This window comes from Chiloscyllium plagiosum, unplaced genomic scaffold, assembly GCF_037043375.1.
Source record: "Chiloscyllium plagiosum isolate Xiang-an unplaced genomic scaffold, Cpla_swu_hap1 HiC_scaffold_4, whole genome shotgun sequence".
NCBI lineage: Eukaryota > Metazoa > Chordata > Chondrichthyes > Orectolobiformes > Hemiscylliidae > Chiloscyllium > Chiloscyllium plagiosum.
In genome coordinates this window covers 57,573,509-57,595,128 of record NW_028270142.1, presented here as the reverse complement: position 1 = coordinate 57,595,128, position 21,620 = coordinate 57,573,509, and the positions used below count along the sequence as shown (strand labels likewise).

At 38.8% G+C, this 21,620-nt stretch overlaps 1 protein-coding gene across 1 annotated transcript in view; it reads left to right on the top strand.

Moving 5' to 3' along the window:
• The first annotated feature begins 4,199 nt into the window (after nt 1-4,199).
• The window catches only part of cyribb (CYFIP related Rac1 interactor Bb), a 185,487-nt gene continuing 168,066 nt past the window's right edge, over nt 4,200-21,620 (top strand). The window contains exon 1 of the mRNA XM_043688537.2: nt 4,200-4,338. The gene's annotated coding sequence lies outside the window, so the exon portion shown is untranslated. The remainder of the gene's footprint in view (nt 4,339-21,620) is intronic.

Here is a 21,620-nt window from a genome sequence, read left to right as displayed (position 1 = left end):
AAAAGGAAGACTGTAAGAGTTTCTTTAGATATATAAAGGGCAAAAGAGAGACCATAGTGGACACTGGACTGCCGGAAAATGACGATGGGGAAATAGTAGTAACAAGGAAATGGCTGAGGAACTGAATAATTATTTTGAATCAGTCTTTATGGTGGAAGACACGAGTAATATCCCAAAAATTAAAGAGAGTGAGAGGGCAGAGCGGAGTATGGTGGCCATCATCAAGGAGAAGGTGCTAGAAAAACTGAAAGGTCTGAAATTGGATAAATCACTTGGACCAGATGGACTACATCCTTGAACTCTAAATGAGATAGCTGAAGAGGTAGTGGAGGTGTTAGTGGTGATCTTTCAGTAATCATTAGGGTTAGGAGGGTCCCAGAAGACTGGAAACATGGCACCCCTGTTCAAAAAGGAAGTAAGGCAAAAGATGGAAAATTACAGGCCAATAAGCCTAACCTCAATAGTGGGTAAGATTTTGGAATCCATTGCAAAGGATGAGTTTTCTGAATATTTGGTAATGTATGGTAAAGAAGGACAAAGTCAACATGGTTTCATCAAGGAGAGGTCATGACTGACAAATCTGATAAAATTTTTTGAGGAGATAATGAGCAGGTTAGACCCAAGGAGAGCCAATGGATGCTATCTACATGGACTTCAAGAAGGCCTTTGACAAGGTGCCGCATAGGAGGCTCTTGAAGAAGGGCTTATGCCCGAAACGTCGATTCTCCTGCTCCTCGGATGCTGCCTGGCCTGTGTTTTTCCAGCACCATTTTTCAACTGTTGAGTAAGCGCTCATGGTGTTAGCGGCAAGGTGCTAGCATGGATAGACGATTGGCTGTCTGAAAGCGGACAGTGGGGATAAAAGGGTCTTTCTTAGGATGGCAGCCAGTGACAAGTGGTGTTCTGCAAGGGTCAGTGTTGGGACCACAACTTTTCATTTCACATATTAATGATCTAGATGAAGGAACTGAGGCCATTCTGGTTAAGTTTGCAGATGATACAAAGATAGGTAGTGGAACAGGTAGTATTGGGGAGGCTGCAGAAGGATTTGACAGGTTAGGAGAGTGCACAAAGTGGCAGATGGAGTACAACATAGGAAAGTGTGAGGTGATGCACTTTGGTAAGAAGAATAGAAGCATAGACTATTTTCTAAAGGGGGAGAAAATGCAAAAGTCTGAAGTGCAAAGAGACTTGGGAGTTCTAGCCCAGGATTCTGTCAAGGCAAACTTGCAGGTTGAGTCAGTAGTTAGGAAGGCAAATGCAATGTTAGCATTTATTTTGAGAGAACTTGAATATAAAAGCAGGGATGTACTTCGGAGGCTCTATAAGGCTCTGGTCAGACCACATTTGGAATATTGTGTGCAGTTGATGGTTCCCTGTCTCAGAAAGGATATGTGCTCTGAAGTGGGTTCAGAGGAGGTTATTGAGAATGGTCCCAAGAATGAAAAGCTTAACATATGGGGAACATTTGAGGATCTCAGGTCTACACTTGATAGAGTTTAGGAGGAGGAGGGGGATCTAATGGAAACAGAATACTGAATGGCCTGGAAAGAGTGGATGTTGGGAAGATGTTTCTATTGGTAGGAGAGACCAGGACCCAAGGGCATAGCCTTAGAGTAAAGGGAAGACCCTTTAGGATGAAGATAAGGAGAAACATCTTCAGTTAGAGAGTGGTGAATCTAAGGAATTCACTACTACAGAAGGCAGTGGAGACCACGTCATTGAGTATATTTAAGACTGAGATAGATAGGTTCTTGATTGTCAAGGGTTCAAGGGTTACAGGGTGAAAGCAGGAGAATAGGGGCCGAGAAACTTATCAGCCATGATTGAATGGCAAAGACGACCCGATGGGTTGAATGACCTAATTTCTGCTCCAATGTCTTATGATTTTAACACTGGCTTTGCCCAGTCAGAGTGTTATGTGCAAGTCTGGGAGACACATTTTAGTAAGAATTTAAGGCTTTAGAAAAGTTTTATAATAATAGATAAAGGGATAAAGGATTTCAGTTGTGTGGATAAGATTGGTGAAGATGATACTGTTTTCCTGAGAGAAGATAGAGAACAGAACAATACAGACCACTGTGACAATGTTCCTTCTGAGTGCATAGTTGCATAGCCATTTTGAGGGTCCATGCATGCCAACTCGTGCTGATACATTAACTTTCAGTAAATTGAGAACATTTGTAGCTCAGGTTGAGGTTCTGGATGTAGCTTTGCTTGCTGAAAATGGGTTTCATCACCTATTAGGTAACATCTTCAGTGAGCTTCCGGATGAAGTACTGCTGATGATTCCTGCTTTCTATTTATATGCTTGGGTTTCTTTAGGTTAGTGATGTCACTTCCTATCATGATATCATTTCCAGTTTGTTTTCTCAGGGGATGGTAAATGGAGTGCAAGTCAATGTGTTTGTTGATGGCATTCCAACCGGAATTCTATGCTTCTAGGAATTTCATACACGTTTCTGGTTGGCTTGTCCTAGGATGGATGTTTTGTCCCAGTCGAAGTGGTGCCCTTCCTTATCTGTATGTAAGGATACTAGTGAGAGAGGGTCATGTGGTTTTTTTGGCTAGTTGATGTTCATGTGCTCTATCAATAAACACTGACTTGAAGCCCATTTACCACCCCCTGAGGAAAAAAAAAGGAAATGACATCATCAACCTAAAGAAACCCAAACATATAAACAGAAAGCAGGAATCATCAGCAGTGCTTCGTCCGGCGACTCAATGAAGATGTTACCTAGTTTGGTGATGAATTGGCTGAAAATGAACATTCCAGCTCAGCGAGCAAACCTACACCAACATTAACTTTCAGTTTTGGAAGTCACTGCATGCATGAGCCTTATATCTGTGCAGAAGAAAAAAAAAAAGAGGAAACATAAGTCTGGACAGTTTACACAGAGAGAAACTGTTTCCATTCTTCAAATGATCCAGAAGCAGATGAAACCAATAAAAGATGGATAGTTACAGAACTAATGGCAACATGAAGAAAATCCCTTTTTAAAAAAAAACCCAGGTTGAGTGGTTTTAGGAACGCACTGCCAGAGTGTACAGTAGAAGCACTTTGAAAACAGAATACCCCGTATATGTATTTAGAAAAAAAAATGCTGAACCGCCAGAAAAAGCAGGGACTTGGATTGAGCATTGTTCTGAGAGAACTGGCATACATAGGATAGGCTAAATGGCCTTCTGTGTTGTAACAAATCGATTCTATTAAAAAACCCTGAAAATCCCAATCCTACAAATTTTGAAATATATACAACTCTGTACTGTAGTGCATTCTAAACTCGATCTCCCTTTACCTAGTCGTATTTTTTTTTACACACCCCTAAATTGCATTGTGGTAAGGTACTCAACATCACATTTTGGTGGCGAAATTTAATGATAGTATCAAAGGGAGGGGAGCCTCAATGTCAAGGCCAGACATTGAAGGTGACAACACACATTTAAAGGGACACTGGCGTTGTTTTAAACCCTTGTGCGGGATACTTTGCCAGGTTTATAATCAGAGCAATAACCAATAATATGACACTCATTGTGGAAACGTATCATGTCTACTGTTGAGGGAAAAATAATAACTGTAATTGCAGGTTTAAAATACAAACAGGAAACAGCATTGCAAAATGTTGTGCTGCGGCAGAAATAGCATTTACCCAGTGTTTTCACACCCGACATGGCGCAATGCTTTTTTTCAGCCCTTGGATTCTATTACAGGAACTAAGACTGCCACCTCGCCCCCCACCCACAAATATCCATGCACCGACAACGCCCTTTGAAGAATCTTTTGAAATAACCCAGTTTAATCCCGGCAATGAGCAGAATCTTAATTTTACAATCCTCGTTTGCAGTCATTGCAGGCACTTCCCCTTTTAAAAAAAACGTACATAAATTGATTTTACAATTAATCAGATCCTTAGAGTGGGAACTGCTCCGATGCCTGGCAATGTAAGCTCGTTATTTCGCTAAATCATGCTTCCCTTGCTCACCAGCCAGAGAGCTGCGTGATTGTGAAAGCTTATCCAAATTATCTCCCGTTGATCCGACAAGTTTTTTTTACCCACCTTTCTTCCACAGCACAGTGAACCCTCCTATTTATCATATATGCCATTACTTTATACATATATGAACGGTAGGTATAAGAAGCAAAACCCTCCCTTTTAGCAATTGATTCCATTTTTAGTCATGTTGTGACCGAGATGGTGTTACAAACCTGAACCAAATGACGTACAATTGACCAACCCGGAAGTAACAGTTCTTGCACTTTCAGCCTGAAACTGCCTTTTATTGAAGATTACTTCCCGTTTTAACAAACTACGCTTTTTCTCTCCTCCTCTCGGCAAGGTACAGTGCGATCGTTTTATTTTCCATTAATGAAAACCGGACTAGTATGTAAATTTATTTCTCTTTAATGAATGTGCTTATTGGAATGTGATGCTTAGTTGGATTCGATGAGATGGATTTCCTCGCACCTGGAGAGGAAATTAAATTAGAATTGTGTAAAGGATAGTGAGGGAGACAGATTTTTCTCGTAGTCTTCTCAATAGTGTAAGAAATTATTTATTTTGAATTGTTCAAATGTAGATATAAATATGTTACCGCACCGCCCTGATTTTTCAAATGTATTCCTTTCTTACTGATCATATCTTTCTGAATGAGAAACATTCATAGCCTAAAGGTTGAAGGAGGATAGTGCAGCTGTAGAGGGTGACATTTCCTCTAGGTCCAAAAGCCCGCCTTTTAACATAAATTCCCATGTTTGTTTGCTTGTTACTGTTTTTGTAGTTCAGGCCTGCTTTGCAAGATTAGAAAAAAAAGTTTCATATTAATCATGTGCAGGCTTTTCGTGCTATTACATTGTGCAGTGGGAATTGATTTTAATGTTCACTTTCAAGTTAATTTACTTTTGTTTTATAAATGCCACGCATTATTGTTCTTTAATTTTGGCAAATAGAAAAACAATACTTTGGATCTATTTAACTCTGATACTTTTTATAGGTATTTATTCATTGATCACATGAAATGAACCATGGTGTGTGAATTATGACTACATGCAAATCTGAATTGTTGCTATTGCTTCTAGACAAATTGAGAGATTTTGGAATTATTCCTTTATTTCTGCTGGTCTCCAAACTGAGGTTATAAAATCAGAAATATGTTTTTGATTGAGTACAATGTCAAATCTGGTCATACATGATGAATGATCTTGACTGATTAATCAAGAGGAGCAAAGTGTCACTTTTCTCTAGAAACGAAGGCATTAAGTAAATAATCAACAAGCCAATCTCATCTTCACTTTTTAGAATCTGCATGGTCAGTTCAAATGCAAATTTGGAAGAGACCCCAGAATTCAGCACCAGCGGTGATCTTGTGTATGATACTAGGATATCTAAACTAAATTAGTATCCTGTATAAAGTATTTATCATCTATGACATTTCTCACTAAGAGAATGATAGAATCCTAGAATCATGGAATCCCTACAGTATGGAAACAGGCCCTTCGTCCCAACAAGTCCACATTGACCCTCCGAAGTATAACCCACCCAGACGCACTCCCCTAACCTATTATCCTATATTTATCGTGACTAAGCACCTAACGTTCACATCCATGAACACTATGGGCAATTTAGCACAGACAGTTTACCTAACCTGCACATCTTTGGATTGGAATGCAGTCAAATATGTGTCTGAAATGTAATAGTTTAAGTCTGACACTGACAAGAAATACTATTGATATTTACAAGACCTTTAATACATTACCAGTTGATCTTCTGTGGCCATCACTCAGCAAGTCAGAGCGTTTGTTTTGCTGATATTTTCATTTTCACTTACTTTAGTCTGTCTTTCTCAGCTTTTCTGGGAAATTTTTAGTTCTGCCCTTTTTTTCCCTTAAAGGGAAGGTAAGGTTTAAAAAAAAATTCATCTCTGGAGGAGATGGGACTTGAATCCAGGTCTCCCGGTCCAGGATTATGGATGCTGTGCCTTAAGAAGGCCCTTTGTTGGTATTTGCAATGGGTTTTTAGGTTGAATGTGGTCCTCACCAATCATGTTTACTTCACTACTTCAAGTCCATAACATTGACAAACCCTTCATTTTCCTACTACCTGTTTCCCTTGCTACAGTCCCCAAATGCCCAATATACCAGATCTTACACTTTAAATAAATGACCTATTGAACCTTTGTTTCTTCCTTTCCTCTTGCTACATGCACATCTTACTCTTAAAATTGGTTTATGAAGACAGGAATACTATACTTCGCAATGCACAACATATTATTCTGCTGATGAAAGAGAATTGTATTTAAGTTGACCTGTTGCTTTACACCCTTATGAATAAATGTGATTGGATCAGTTACAATATTATTTTTATGTAGATGTACAAGTCCTCAGCTGTTCACCAACACCAAAAAAGTTAATTTTTCCATGGCAATTTATTATATTTTCAAACCCATTCTCCAAATTCCTGAGTTACTCTAATTTCTTAAATATTTATCTCCTTGCACAGTGGTTAGCACTGCTGCCTCACAGCACCAGGGTCCCAGGTTCGATTCCAGCCTTGGGCGACTGTCCGTGTGGAGTTTGCACGTTCCAAAACCTGCGCCCACACCTCCTCCCTCACCTCCATCCAAGGCCCTAAAGGAGCCTTCCACATCCATCAAGGTTTTACCTGCACATCCACCAATATCATTTATTGTATCCGTCGCTCCAAATGAGGTCTCCTCTACATTGGGGAGACTGGACACCTCCTAGCAGAGCGCTTTAGGAAACATCACTGGGACACCTGCACCAATCAACCACACCGCCCTGTGGCCCAACATTTCAACTCCCCTTCCCACTCTGCCAAGGATATGGAAGTCCTGTACCTCCTTCACCGCCGCTCTCTCACCACCCGATGCCTGGAGGAAGAACGCTTCGGAACTCTTCAACCCCAGGGCATCAATGTGGACTTCACCAATTTCCTCATTTCCCCTTTCCCCACTTCATCCCAGTTCCAGACTTCCAGCTCAGCACTGTCCCCATGACCTGTCTATCTTCTTTTCCACCTATCCACTCCACCCTCCTCTCTGACCTATCACCTTCATCCTACTCCCATCCACCCATTGTACTCTGTGTTACCTTCCCCCACCCTCCCCCCTGACCTATCACCTTCATCCCCACCCCCACTGACCTATTGTACTCGATGCTACTTTCTCCCCACCTTCCCCTCATTTATTTCTCCACCCTTCAGGCACTCTGCCTGTATTCCTGATGAAGGGCTTTTGCCCGTAACGTCGATTTTCCTGCTCCTCGGATGCTGCCTGAACTGTGCTTTTCCAGTACCACTCTAATCCAGAATCTGGTTTCCAGCATCTGCAGTCTTTGTTTTTACCTACATTCTCCCCATGTCTATGTGGGTTTCTCCTGGATGCTCCTGTTTCCTCCCACAGTCCAAAGATGTGCAGGTCAGGTGAATTGGCCACGCTAAATTGCCCACAGTGTTAGGTGCATTAGTCAGAGGGAAATGGGTCTGGGTGGGTTACTCTTCGGAGGGTCAGTGTGGACTGGTTGGGCTGAAGGGCCTGTTTTCACACTGTAGGGAATCTAATCTTTTAAATATTTCCAACATGATTTTGTAACTATGGGTGTATGGGAATGTGAACCCTAAGTTATCATACCCTTTTAGTAAAGATTGTGTTTTTTCTGGGTTAAGTTTTAAACTGATTTCCCTTACTAAAGAAAAGTTTATTTTCCTCTCTACCCCATTATTTTTAAACATCTTAACCAAATAATGATTAATAATGGTTAGAAAATATAATCTAAGATTTTCTGATGTCACAAATTCCTCCAACATCCACCTCATGGTAAACTGTCAAGGATTTTCATCAAACTAATCTATCCTCTCTAAAGTGGGCGCTCAGAATGAACTACAACATTCCAATGGGATTTTGGTGGTGCAGAAGTACTTTCTTGTGTACATATTCTATATTCATTTAATTCCAATAGCACATGTCCTTTTTGTACCTGTGAATTTGTTTTTAAATAGTTTTATTCACTGAATCCTCAATGCTTCAAGTTAAACAATGCTTCTAAACTGTATTTGTTCCACAGCACTGAACTGGCCCTTCATATCATCAAGTCTGCATTGAACTATCTATGTTCATCCCACTTTCTAGCACATGGCCCATAGCCTCGAATGTTATGACATTTTAAGTGCTCATCCATGTTCTTTCCAAAAGTTGTGAGGTTTCCTGCCTCTGCTGTCCTCCCAAGCAATGCAATCGATTCCTACCACCCTCTTTGTGAACAATCTTTTCCTCAAATCCCCTGTAAACCTCCTGCCATTCACCTTAAAATGACATTATCACAAGCATACTGCCTCGTTTCATTGCCATAACCATTTTCACTTACATAATGTCTTTAAGGTTAAAAATAAACTCCAAAATATTCACAATCACAGAATAAAAGTAAATAGATTGCTGAGCTAAAGAAAGATACATTCAGAAAAATTATCAAAATTTTGGTCACAATTAGTTTTAAGGAGGGAATTAAAGAAACAGAGAAGGAAGTTTTTCCTGCAGGAAATTTGTCTGAAGCTAAGTTGAATGAAGGCTTGACTACAAATGTTGTAAAGGGAGGTGAAGTTACACAAGAGATATGAATCATCAGAAGTACGGTGTCGAAGCTCAGCTCAGGGTCATATTAAATACTTCATGGATTTAATGGTTTTGAAGTCTGGTTCAACCTGTGCTGTGTGTGAAATCATTAATGAGGGTAAAGAATTTCTAATAGGAATTAAATACTATTGTTTTGATTGTCCCAATGTTTTGCTATATTAAACTGTATTGGCAAATTGTCTAATATATTGATTGACCTATTTGTAACTTGCTGCTCTTTTGAAAGTTAGTTATGCCTTGAGGTTGTCATCATATCCAAGATTCATTGTACTGATATTTTGCTGAGCCTCTTTAATTAATATAAAAACATGTATGTTGTCCAAAATGTTGCTTCCTATCTTCCAACAAATCCCATTCAATGTTGTCACTAATTCTGAGTGCATCATTTTTAATAAGTAATCTATTTTATAGAGTCATAGAGATGTACAGCATGGAAAAAGACCCTTCGGTCCTACCCGTCTATGCCAACCAGATATCCCAACACAATCTAGTCTCACCTGCTAGCACTCAGCCCATATCCCTCCAAACCCTTCCTATTCATATACCCATCCAAATGCCTCTTAAATGTTGCAATTGTACCAGCTCCACCACTTCCTCTGGCAGCTCATTCCATATACGTGCCACCCTCTGTGTGAAAACGTTGCCCCGTAGATTTCTTTTATATCTTTCCCCTCTCACCCTAAACCTATGCCCTGTTGTTCTGGACTCCCTGATCCCAGGGAAAAGACTTTGCCTATTTACCCTATCCATGCCCTTCATAATTTTGTAAACCCCTATAAGGTCACCCCTCAGCCTCCGACGCTCCAGGGAAAACAGCCCCAGGGTGTTCAGCCTCTCCGTATAGCTGAAATCCTCCAACCCTGGCAACATCCTTGTAAATCTTTTCTGAACCCTTTCAAGTTTCACAACATCTTTCTGATAGGATGGAGACCAGAATTGCACGCAATATTCTAACATAACCTTATTAAATGCTTTTTAAATATTCTCATGAATGCCACTATCAGAGACCCTTAAAGTTAAAGAAGGAAGTCCTTGCTTAAAGTTTCATTTCTCTTTAACATCACTCTGATTATAACCCATCTCTCTCACTGCTCTGCTGTTGTTCCTTGTAAACAGGCCTGCATGACTTCCATGTTCAGTCTGTGAGGCCTAGGTTTCAGCTATGGTGGGGTGCAGGCATTTTGGAGGGGTTATGAACCTATAGTGGACTGCATTGCTGGTTGAAAGGCCTGCCTTGCTCTTTGGGATTTTATCCTCGTTGTTTAAATTTTGAGCTCTCAAGTTCTTCCCTTCCCTCTCGTACCATTGTTATTGCCCTAACAAACGAGTAAAGCATGTGGAAAGCAGCCAAGCATCCATAATGACAGTTTCCTTCGGAAGATGTCAACAAATGCAATTATACCTGCTAGATCAGTTTTTTTTTCAACTCTGGTACAAGTAGCCTGTTTTTTCTTTCAATTTTAAAGAGCCAAGGATTAAATAACAACATGGTGACAAGTTAACAAATCATATTTGCCCTACAAGACCAATTAGATTAACTAAAAAAAGTACCTTGCATACTATAGGTAAAAGTCTTTGCAACAGGGAAAATGGGGTCTATTTAATGATTGTGCAAAGTTTCCTTGATGTGTATATCATGCCTTGTCCCTTTCCCCTGTTAGTGAAAACAAGATGTGTTGGAAATAGGGATTTATTAGAAATTGGAGTCTCCATGAAAATCTAGCCCTGAGTTCTCACATCTGTATGGATTTTAACAATTTTTCCATTTGTCTGTGTACTAATTAATTTATCTCTTCCTCCTTTGAATATTTGCGCTGCATTTCCTATTATTTAATTCTCCAACAGATTTCTCAGAAGAAAAGGCATTTTGAAATAAAAATTTCTCATTCCATCAATTTTTAATGCTGAGTTTTAAAAACTAAACTGGATCTGAATAGGAGCCTAGCTTCCATTAATTTATCTATTTTTTTCTGTCCTGATTCATGTCTCTACATTCCTCCCCATCTGAAATGGCTTCTAAAAATTCACCCCAATGGCTTGAATTTCCCAAACACCTCATATTTATTATGTTTTTATTTTTCAAACCTCAGTATTATAATAGCGGTTCCATTATGTCCTTATCCTCTATTATTGCCATATGTAATTCTGGTTCACCTTTTCTTTGTTTTCAAGGACATAAATATTTGCCGTTGTTATCCTTTACAGGATAATCAGATCTTTATCTTCTCCTCTTTAAACCTCTATGAGCTGAATTTTACCAAAAGTGGCTAAGTGTCAATTTCAGAAAGCTTACGGAGGGTTACCTTCTGTGACTCAGTGAGTTTTCTCATGCAGTTTTGCTCTTCTCATATCATTATGTATGCACCATGTTTCAATGGCACCATTACCATGCAATCAGCAATGGTGGAATCACCATTGCCATTTTTCAAGTCCAGCTGAGTGCCAGGTAAAATGCTGCTAGCACGAATAGTCCTTCACTGTGCATGTAGTGGGATGGAAATGAAAATGTAAAGTACATAGGTGGTATGGGTGGCATTTCATTGGAAATCCAAGCTTGCGTTCATACATGTATTGCTATTTAACATTAAAACTTGTCTGATTTATTGTTGCTGCAGTTACAATGACAATCATTGAGCTACACAAACTACCCATCCTTAGTTGTGTACCATATTAGAACCTTGTTTAAAGGGAGTGTTACTCTTTCCCTAATGCCTATAGCATGATATCTTAACATTATAAATTTTACAGCATCGCATTTTGGAAAGTCTTCAAATGGATAAAAACATTTTTATTGAACAACAGCAAAAACAAAGATAAAACAAACAACCAGCTTGCCTTTTGAGCAGCAAAAATCTGTGTTGATCTTATTCCAATTTAGGAGATTGTAAAGCTGTTAGTACTACTGAAATCTTACTCCCACCCCAATGTTACCCAAAAAAGGTAGCACTGCATATCAGAGTATATTGGTGAATACTTAGAGTTCAAGGTAAGAGGAAGTCAACTCCTTGTCCTTGTGCAACCGATGAGATCTTGGATTGACCTGATCAAAATTACTTGTGTCTAGAATTAGTATTCCACATAGTTAGATATTGTTGTGCTTCACATACAGGTTTTTTTATGATTAAAGATGTCTTCAACCTTTATGGTATATGTCCTTGATTAATACCTTTGAGGGGCCTCTCATCTCTCAAGAAGAGCCATTGAGGCCAAACAGCAAAAAACAGTTCTGATCACTCCGGGTGTGCAGAAATCCATTTTCCATTTCCACTCTGAATTTGCATTTCTGATGAGGAATAGAAGGTTCCAAGCAAGTTACAAACTCAACCTGGTGATCCAAGGATTTAATCAAATCTTCATGTTCATTTCTTCTTTGCACTCCATGTCAACCCCAATAATTCTGACCTTCAGAACAGGCCCAACCAATCCTTTAATTTAAATCTCAATCTCCTAACATTATCCTCTTGTCTTTCAGCCTTTGTCACATGCTGTGGGTGTGATATTGATGTAGCATAGTGCAGTACAGCAACATGCCCACACCCTTGAGTGTTCACTGTTGATGCCCATGACAAGCTACTTGGTTTCCCGTCTGCACTAAACTGTAAGGCAAGAAATTTGTAGGCCTATAAGTTTGAATGTGCTGAAAAAGTACAAAATGGCAAGGCAAAGAAGCTGTGAGCATCCATTTAGGCATAAAGTGCGTGAGTACAAAGAGCCATGAAGTTCACCCTGCTGTGGGCCTGAGCTAGGTGCCTGTTCCTGTGTGCAAAACAGCATTATAGTGAAAGGTGCTTGTGTGCTCCAAAGAACAGCATGACATAGAAACATGGTAACAGAAAATAGGATCAGGAGTAGTCCATTCACCCCTTCGAGACTGCATTGCCATTCAATAAAAGTGGAGAATTGCATTCTAAGTGAGTCAGAGACATGCGTATGGTGAAGCTGGTGTCTGTCATATGCAAATATCTGTGGAGAGATATCCTGAGATGTTGGGATGTGTTGACCAAAAAAAGGCTTGGAGGAGCAACTGACTCTGAAGTGTCAGGTCATTGCTCTGTCTTCCATATTGGAAATTGTTGATGTCTAGTTTCTCTTCACCAAATCGAAAGATAGGAAATTGCATGTAAATGAAGTGAGATTAAGCACTAAAGGTATAAATGCATAAAAAATGTCTCTCTGCTCATTAGTGGGATTCTTATCTCGCCTTTCGAACATTGAGAAAGAGGTCTAGTCTTCGACTCAATGTCGACAATCTAATACTTCCACAGCCTGCTCCTCAGATTCTGCCTGACCTGCTGTGCTTTTCCAGCACCGCTCCGATCTAAACTCTGGTTTCCAGCATCTGCATTCCTCACTTTTGCCTAATCTAATACGTCCAGTCATGCCATACTTTCCCCAATGACCCGCTATTGGGAACATCATTCAGAAGCTAGGAAAATTCAGCCCCATATTAATTTCTTGGTCATCTTCTGTTGGTTTCCACTAGCCTTACCACAATTCCTAACCTTTTAATGTGTCTTTTGCTTCATTTTGTAAATCAGTCTGTGCCATCATAGGTTGTACGTCTTGAATAGTAAACAAACTAAATTATCAATTATTTTATAATGCACTTAAAATAATTTGGAAGTCATAAGTATTTTAGAGTGCAAGTATTTTGGGTTGCTGTAAGTGTGGTCCATTGAACTGGTACAAAACAAAAATCAACATCAAAAGTTTCATAACTTGGTAACATTTCAGAGTCTGAGAATCTTATCAGATGAGAGATTGAGGAGAGACTTTCATGGCTGTAGTCAAAAACAGAAGAAACAATACAGTTTAAATTTAAACATGTTATTGTAAAATAAGTTGATTGTTTTCAATACGTTGAAGATTTTGGTTTTAATATAAAAATAAATTCTGGAACTGCTCAAGAGGTTAAGCAACATTTAGTGGAAAGTGAAACAAAGCGTATGGTTCAGGTTAATGATCTTTTCAGGTTGACAACCTTTTTACCTGTATTTTTATGCTGAGAAAGTAAAATCAGATGGAAAGAAAAAAATTTAGAAAATGGCTTTGAATGGCTTGATTAAGCCACTTGCTCTTTCATTATTATGCATCAATCAGGAGTAGTTTCTTAATTGCTTTACTCCATTATGAATTGTGTACACATTGTTGAAATGCAATGACCACATGACAAAGTGCATCTTTTAATAGTAATGATTCAGTCCAATTATAGGTGATTAGAAGAGAAGATGCTTTGATAAACACTTTTTCTTTGATCCTTAAGAGTCTTAATTAGACCAAATCCAATAGTGATGAAGCAAATGGTCTAGTTCCATTTTTCATTCTCTGGTTTTATGATCTAAAATATCTAAAACTAGAGGGCAAGCATTAAATATCTAAATCTATGGAGCATGCATTTAAGGTAAGAAGGGGAAAGTTGGAAGGAGATGTGAGGGGCAATATTTCTTTTTACACAGAATGGTAGGAGTCTGGAATGTGCTGTCAAGGTTGATGGTGAAGGCAAATATAATAGGGGTGTTGAAGAGACTTTTAGATAAGCAAATGAATGTGCAAGGAATGGAGGGATATGGACCATGGGCATGCAGAAGGGATTAGTTAAGTTTGGCATCGTACTCCGCACAACATCGTGGGCTGGAGGACCTGTTACTGTGCTGTATTGTTCTCTGTTCTAAATAATTAAAATATGACAGGGAGAGAAAGGAACAAATTTCGAACATCAACTAGCCACGAAACGTGACGACCAGCTATCCCTAGTAGACACACCCGTAGACGACAAGCAACATGAATTTGACTGGGACAACACTACCATTATAGGGCAAGCCAAACAAAGAACAGCCAGGGAATTCCTAGAAGCATGGCACTCATCCACAAACTCCATCAACAAACACATAGGCCTGGACCCAATATACCGGCCACTACAGCGGACAACTGGAAGCGGCAGGGACAGGCCACTATAAATGCCACAGAAGGAAACACCACAGAAGCGCTTCACAGGAGGCTCCCAAGCACTGAGGATGTCACCTAGACAGGGGACGAAACGTTTGCAACAAAAATTTCCAGCTCGGCGAACAGAACCACAGCAACGAGCACCCGAGCTACAAATCTTCTCACAAACTTTGAATCGGAAAGATGTTGTGAAACTTGAAAGGGTTCAGAAAAGATTTACAAGGATGTTGCCAGGTTTGGAGGATCTGAGCTGGAGGGATTGGCTGAACAGGCTGGGGCTGTTTTCCCTGGAGCGTCGGAGGCTGAGGGGTGACCTTATAGAGGTTTACAAAATTATGAGGGGCATGGATAGGATAAATAGACAAAGTCTTTTCCCTGGGATCGGGGAGTCCAGAACTAGGGGGCATAGGTTTAGGGTGAGAGGGGAAAGATACAAAAGAGATCTAAGGAGCAACTTTTACACTTAGAGGGTGGTATGTGTATGGAATGAGCTGCCAGAGGATGTGGTGGAGGCTGGTACAATTGCAACATGTAAGAGGCATTTGGATAGGTAGATGAATAGGAAGGGTTTGGAGAGATATGGGCCAGTTTGCTGGCAGGTGGGACTAGATTGGGTTGGGATATCTGGTCGGCATGGACGGGTTGTACTGAAGGGTCTGTTTCCAAGCTGTACATCTCTATGACTCTAGAGGGCATAGGTTTAGGGTGAGAGAGGAAAGAGAAAAGGGATCTAAGGGGCAACTATTTCACACAGAAGGTGGTGCGTGTATGGAATGAGCTGCCAGAGGAAGTGGTGGAGGCTGGTACAATTGCAGCATTTAAAAGACATCTGGATATGTATTTGAATAGGAATGGTTTAGATGGATATGGGCCAAATGTTGGCAAATGGGACTAGATTAGATTAGGATATCTGTTCGGCATGTACTCGTGGGACCGAAGGACCCATTTCCGTGCTGTACATCTCTATGACTCTATGACACTGTGCCACTTCCAAAATTATTTGCAGTACCACAGCAGATTTTTTTTTATTCCTGCTTTGTCAACCTTAGGCACCCAGTTAGGTTGTTCTTTTCCCAAAAATTGAGCTTTACTTGGTTTAGAATTCACGACTTCTGTGGTTAAAAACTTTTCATTTGTGTGCAAAAATTAGCTTTCATTTATGTTTTGGATTGAACTATGGTAGTGAAAGAAATAAGTTATTCACATTGTGCTTTGCAATGTCCCATGTGCTTGATTTCTAATTAATCACTTCTGTTGACTAGTATTATTGAGTAACATTCACAGCCAATTTGTGTCCAGCAATATCATACAAATTACAATTAGATAAATTACCAATCACTGATACCAGACACAAAACTCGCTATGTTGACCTGCCCAACATTACCACACATATATGTGCAGATGCAAACGCAAAAATAACTATAAGGTAAGTTAAGGGTGAACCTGCTGATACAATTAATTAAAATGCTCTTCCAAAATTGCACTAAAAACTTCATTCTTTATGTATAAGTAATTTATCAATAACAACTCTACTAATGTCTGATATACAGAATTACATAACTAATAACAATACCACTAATTTAAAGTTGATGACATAGATGACTATTGTTTATACTGTCCATTTCTAATGGCACTCATACATGATCTGCTGTACAAGAATTCAGGAACCTTTGAATTCTTTTGAAAAATTGATGCAGATCTGGATGCTTACATTTTCATTGCTCACTTTCAGCCTGTTCCTCACATTTCTCCAAACAGTGATCATCATGTAGTTACAAATATCAAGTTTATAAGGGAATATTTTAAGACAGTTTCTATAATTTAGGGTAAAATGGAGGAATGAATGGAGTAATGTATCCTGTTCTTTAACCTGTGTGACAGCTGGTTTGGTTGTTGAAGTAAAACAGAGGGCCCAGATTGTTTTCCTGGGACAATATACAAAATATTCACACCTGAAACTATGGTAAGGGCATCTGTTAGACTCCAGGTCTCTCAGGGAGGTGTAGGAATATCAAGGTTTATATGTTGTTAAACGAATGTCATACTTTAAATTGTCTAGTTAATTCCAAGATCGAGTATGCAGAAACAAAAACTTTATATAAATATTTCCACTTGGATACACAGCACATGTGGTTCATGTTGCCACAAATATGAGCTTTGATAAGCGACACACCATAGCAAGACATTGTAAGATCGCGTTGAAGATTTTCCTAAACTACTCCTTGTACATCAGTCACATGTTCAGTCTACAAGAATGTGACACAGAACAGAGAGATAGATGCAGCCAAACATTATTGTTCTTCATTCAGAAAGCGATGGAAGTTCAAGAAGGTTCAACTAGCTTTGAGAACTGGGCATACGAATCTCCAGTCTTATCCTCACAGTGAAAGTCAGTTTAGTGACAAAATATATTCAATTGGAAGGGGGAGAAAGGAAATAGACCCTCAGGAGCTAAGAGTGGCAGTAGATTGGATTGGTTCCTTGGGAATCAAGTGTCCAATTAAGAGACTATGTAAAGTACACTCGAACTGAGATAGTCACAGGTATAAATTTAAATTAACATTTTTTCTTCAGTTTAAAGTATAATTTATCTGCAAACAGTATTTCGCGAATCTTGCTTTTAATTTCTTATAATAAAAAATGATTGTGCAGTTATTCTCATAAGTACAAAATTCCTTTTATAAATTATTGATCTCTGTAAGGAGTACAACAACGAAGAAAACACATTCTCTATGAATTTTGCTGCACAGTAAAGAGAATTATTGAAGCTGAAACTGATTTTTTTCATGCTCATTAATTTGTTTTCCTGAACTTTTGCTGAAATAAGAACATTGCACATTGGCCTGGCAATGTTTCATTTGAAGAGAGGATATAACTCTTTCCAAAGTGTTGATTTTTCATGTAGTGCATTCTTGTCATTCGCTGTAAGACTGCATATTTGAATGCCTTCTTAAGATTTTTCAAAGCACAGATCAATTGTAAGGGCTGATTTGGATCAGTTGTTAAAGCTGTTTTCAGACAAATCACAGTTTGTAACTCAAAATTTTATTGACTCTTTGGTAGCAAGTTTCAAGTTTCTTGCATATTTTCCTGAAATGTCTGGTGTTAATTGCCTGAACCTGCCATTCATTGTAATCTCTTAAAAACTTGCCCCAAACCTTCTCTCCAAGTTCCAATTCCTGTCACTCATCAGTGCATACACTAAGAGAACACAGAATGACTTGGCCTCTAAAGCTTCAATGCAATTCCTGCAGAGTTTGACCATTGCTAAAAAATTTTAGTTCAGCCACTTTATTGGCAGTTCCATGAAGCATTTCTATTGTATTTTGGGACAAACTTTCAGGAGTATAACTCAGGAGGTTACTTGTCACAGGTTTCCAATATTTCAGCCATTTGTTGATAGCTGACAGTAGAAAAAAACCACTGTAACAATATGCTTCAATAAATTATATTCCTTCAGCAGACTTACAGAACTTCCTTAACTGCTGTAATCTGTTTGTAGAAATGCTAAAGTGAGCATATATCTTCAGAATTATGTTTTCTGCATCAATATCTAAGTGTTTGATGTGTATGTCATATTGTGGAAAATAATGAGCAAAACAGCTGCAAATAGTTTCTTTGCCTTTTTTGTTTTTAATAAACACAGTTGTATTTTCTGTAATTAAAATAGCATTGTCTGTTGAAAGCGTGGAACATTTCTCTAGGCTGACATCGAAGGCATTGTGCATGGATAATTATTTCTGCTGTACTTGAATTGTGACAAGAAACTTGAAAGGGTTCAGAAAAGATTTACAAGGATGTTGCCAGGTTTGGAGGATTTGAGCTATAGGGAGAGGATGAATAGGCTGGGACTGTTTTCCCTGGAGTGTCGGAGGCTGAGAGGTGACCTTATAATCATGAGGGGCATGGATAGGATAAAAGACAACATTTTTTCCTTGGGGTGGGGGAGTCCAGAACTAGAGGGCATAGGTTTAGTGTGAGAGGGGAAAGATATAAAAGACATCTAAGGGACAATGTCTTCACACAGAGGGTGGTGTGTGTATGGAATGAGCTGCCAGAGGAGGTGGTGGAGGCTGGTCCAATTGCAACATTTAACAGGCATCTGGATCGGTTTGTGAATAGGAAGGGTTTGGAGGGATATGGGTCGGGTGCTTGCAGGTGGGAGTAGATTGTGTTGGGATATCTTGTCGGCATGAATAAATTGGACTGAAGGGTCTGTTTCCGTGTTGTACAACTCTATGACTCTAATTGCTTCTGAGGATTGTGGATTATTACCACAGAAATGCAACAGTAAATGCTTGATCACTTTCTTAAAATTGGAATATCTCAAAATCAAGAGGAAACACCCTGTTTGAGGCATCTATTGCTAAAGACGAAAATGGATAGTTTATTGTGATTTAAATGCTCTAGGACGTAATGTAGCATTTGAATGTTTTCACTCAATATTTTTTCTTTGTTTTTCTATATGCCAAACGTTTTCATAGAGGAGTTGCTGTAGATATTTTAAAATCAAATTTTACTCTGTAATTCGTACTTTTATAAAACTAGTATTGTCTCATACCAGAAACTCATTACATTGTTAGTCTAACCTTTTGAAGTAACAAGGGCAATTTAAACAGGGACCTCATTGATTAAGTATATGCATTAAGTGCTGAATTTGTGCGTTTCTGACAAGGTGTTCTGATTGACTTTTTTTCATTTGTGGCTAATATTTAAGTCCTATTGATATACAGTGCAGATTACATGATACTTTTCTTTTCTGCTCTTAGCTGTGAAATTGCATTTTGAATTGGTAAATAGTGATTTGTGACATGGTGTATGTGATGAGGGCAATGCTTGGATTTTTTTTCCATCAACTTGGAAATGATTTTGAATGACTAATGTTGTTATTAACGAATGAGCTGATCGGAATATGCTGAGGACCATGTCATTATGACACATGGGAGATCTGGTGGGGCCTTTACACTGGCGCAATAATTGACCAGGAAATGTTCAAGAGGGGTTGAGCTGATAAGGTGACCTTTTGGAGCTGCCAAGTCTTCATTGGTTTTTTTGTCATCATTCATAATTGCATTTGTTAGTGAGTGTTTATGAAATTAATACACCTTTCTTTGGCTGGGCTACATGTTGTTGCAAATGATATGAGGCAAAGAACTTTTGAAGTATTAAATAGAAAGTCGCCCTAGCAGTTGCTATGACAACCAATCATAGAATCCCTACAGTGTGGAAACAGGCCATTTGGCCTAACAAGTCTACAACGACCCTTCGAACAGCAACCCAACCAGACCATTCCCCTCCCCTATATCTACCCCTGACTAAGGCATCTAACCTACAGATCCCTGAACACTATGGGCAATTTAGCATGGCCAATTCACGTAAGCTGCATGACTGAGGAAACCGGGGCACCTGGAGGAAACCCACGCAGACACAGATAGTCGCCCGAGGCTGGAATCAAACTCAGGTCCCTGGTATTGTGAGGCAGCAGTGCTAACCACTGAGCCACCATGCCACCCCAAATTACTTATGGACACATTGAACTTTTAACTAAAACAGGTCTTTTCTTTTAAACAAATAACATATAAGCCAAGATGGCTAGAAATGCAACTCCGTGTATTTCTGGAAATCTTCTGTATGGATAAAACTCAGTCTCAAGAGAGACCATGGAATGTCACTCCAGGAAGGATGTCAAGAAATTTCACAAAATAAATGTACAAAGATACTGAGGTACAGATTCTTGAGTACAAATTCTTCGGCAAAAAAATTAGAAAAAGCAAAATAAAATGTCCAGCATTACAGACCTCCAAAAGTATAAAATTATCGTAATAAATTAGAAAAAAAAATAAAAAGTTCAGAGTAACAATCCTTCCAGAATAATCCAATAAAAAAAAAGAAAATGAAATAAAAGAACTCTTTCACTATTGGAATTGGGTCATTGATCTTTTACATACATTGGAATGCGTAGACAGTGTTTTCTTTAAGATCTCATTTGGAAAATGGTATCTTCTATAAACTGACACTCCCTTAGCATTGTGCAGTACTGGGTACATAAAGCATAATGTGTTTTTAAGAGTCCAAGACTACACTTTTAGTAAGAGCTTATCTCATTTTGCCACAGTCCTACTTCACTGATTATTTGCTCCGTGTATAAATGCAACAATACATATACAATTAACCCTTATTGATTTATTGTGAGAGGGAGAAGCCTTTCCCAACTTTAAAATCCTTCCCTATCCTAATAAACCATATCTCCCCGATTGAAATTGGTTTCTGAAGGCCTTACTTTCTATCTGAAGGCTCATGGAATTCTTTGAGACTTTGGCTCTAATGAAAACCTTTCTACCTGCATGCAGGCATTCCTAATGAAAAAGGTAAGTTAGTTGTGTCACCTTCCATGGCTGGAAATTGTTTTTGTATTACTGATGAAACTTAAAGATTCATGCCAAAAACTGATATTGATTGTATCCTCCAACCATCTGCAGTTAATTCTAAACATAGACAGCCCACACTAGTACACAAATTTAGGGTTTGACTGGTCTGCCCAAAATTTAGTGAACCATTTTGAATGTTACTGAATGGTTCCTTTCACAGACTCCTTGTTAAAAAGGATTTCTGCTGCCATATTCATAATTATTACATTCATATTTGCATACATATTTCTAAATTTATCATTAGCAAATGTCCCCCCATTATCAGTGAGAAATTTTGTGGTTCAAGTCCATTTTCTGTATACTTTTATCCACAATTATTCTTGAATTTTTACTATGTGTTATGGCTGACTGACAAAATCTAATTTTCAAATGGACAAAATATCAAATGAAAAATTGTTTTTCTTCTATCCTTTACCTGTAAATCTATAGCCTCTGCTCACTGAAATCTCCTGCTAAGGGCATACTTATTATAGGCCATAATGGTGTCCTTCTATGTTTCTCTCTAATCTCACATCTATCATTTAAGTTTGTTGTACTCCCATCCCTTATTACTGCACCCTTTACAAAACTTTTAACATTTTAGATGAGCAAATTACCTAT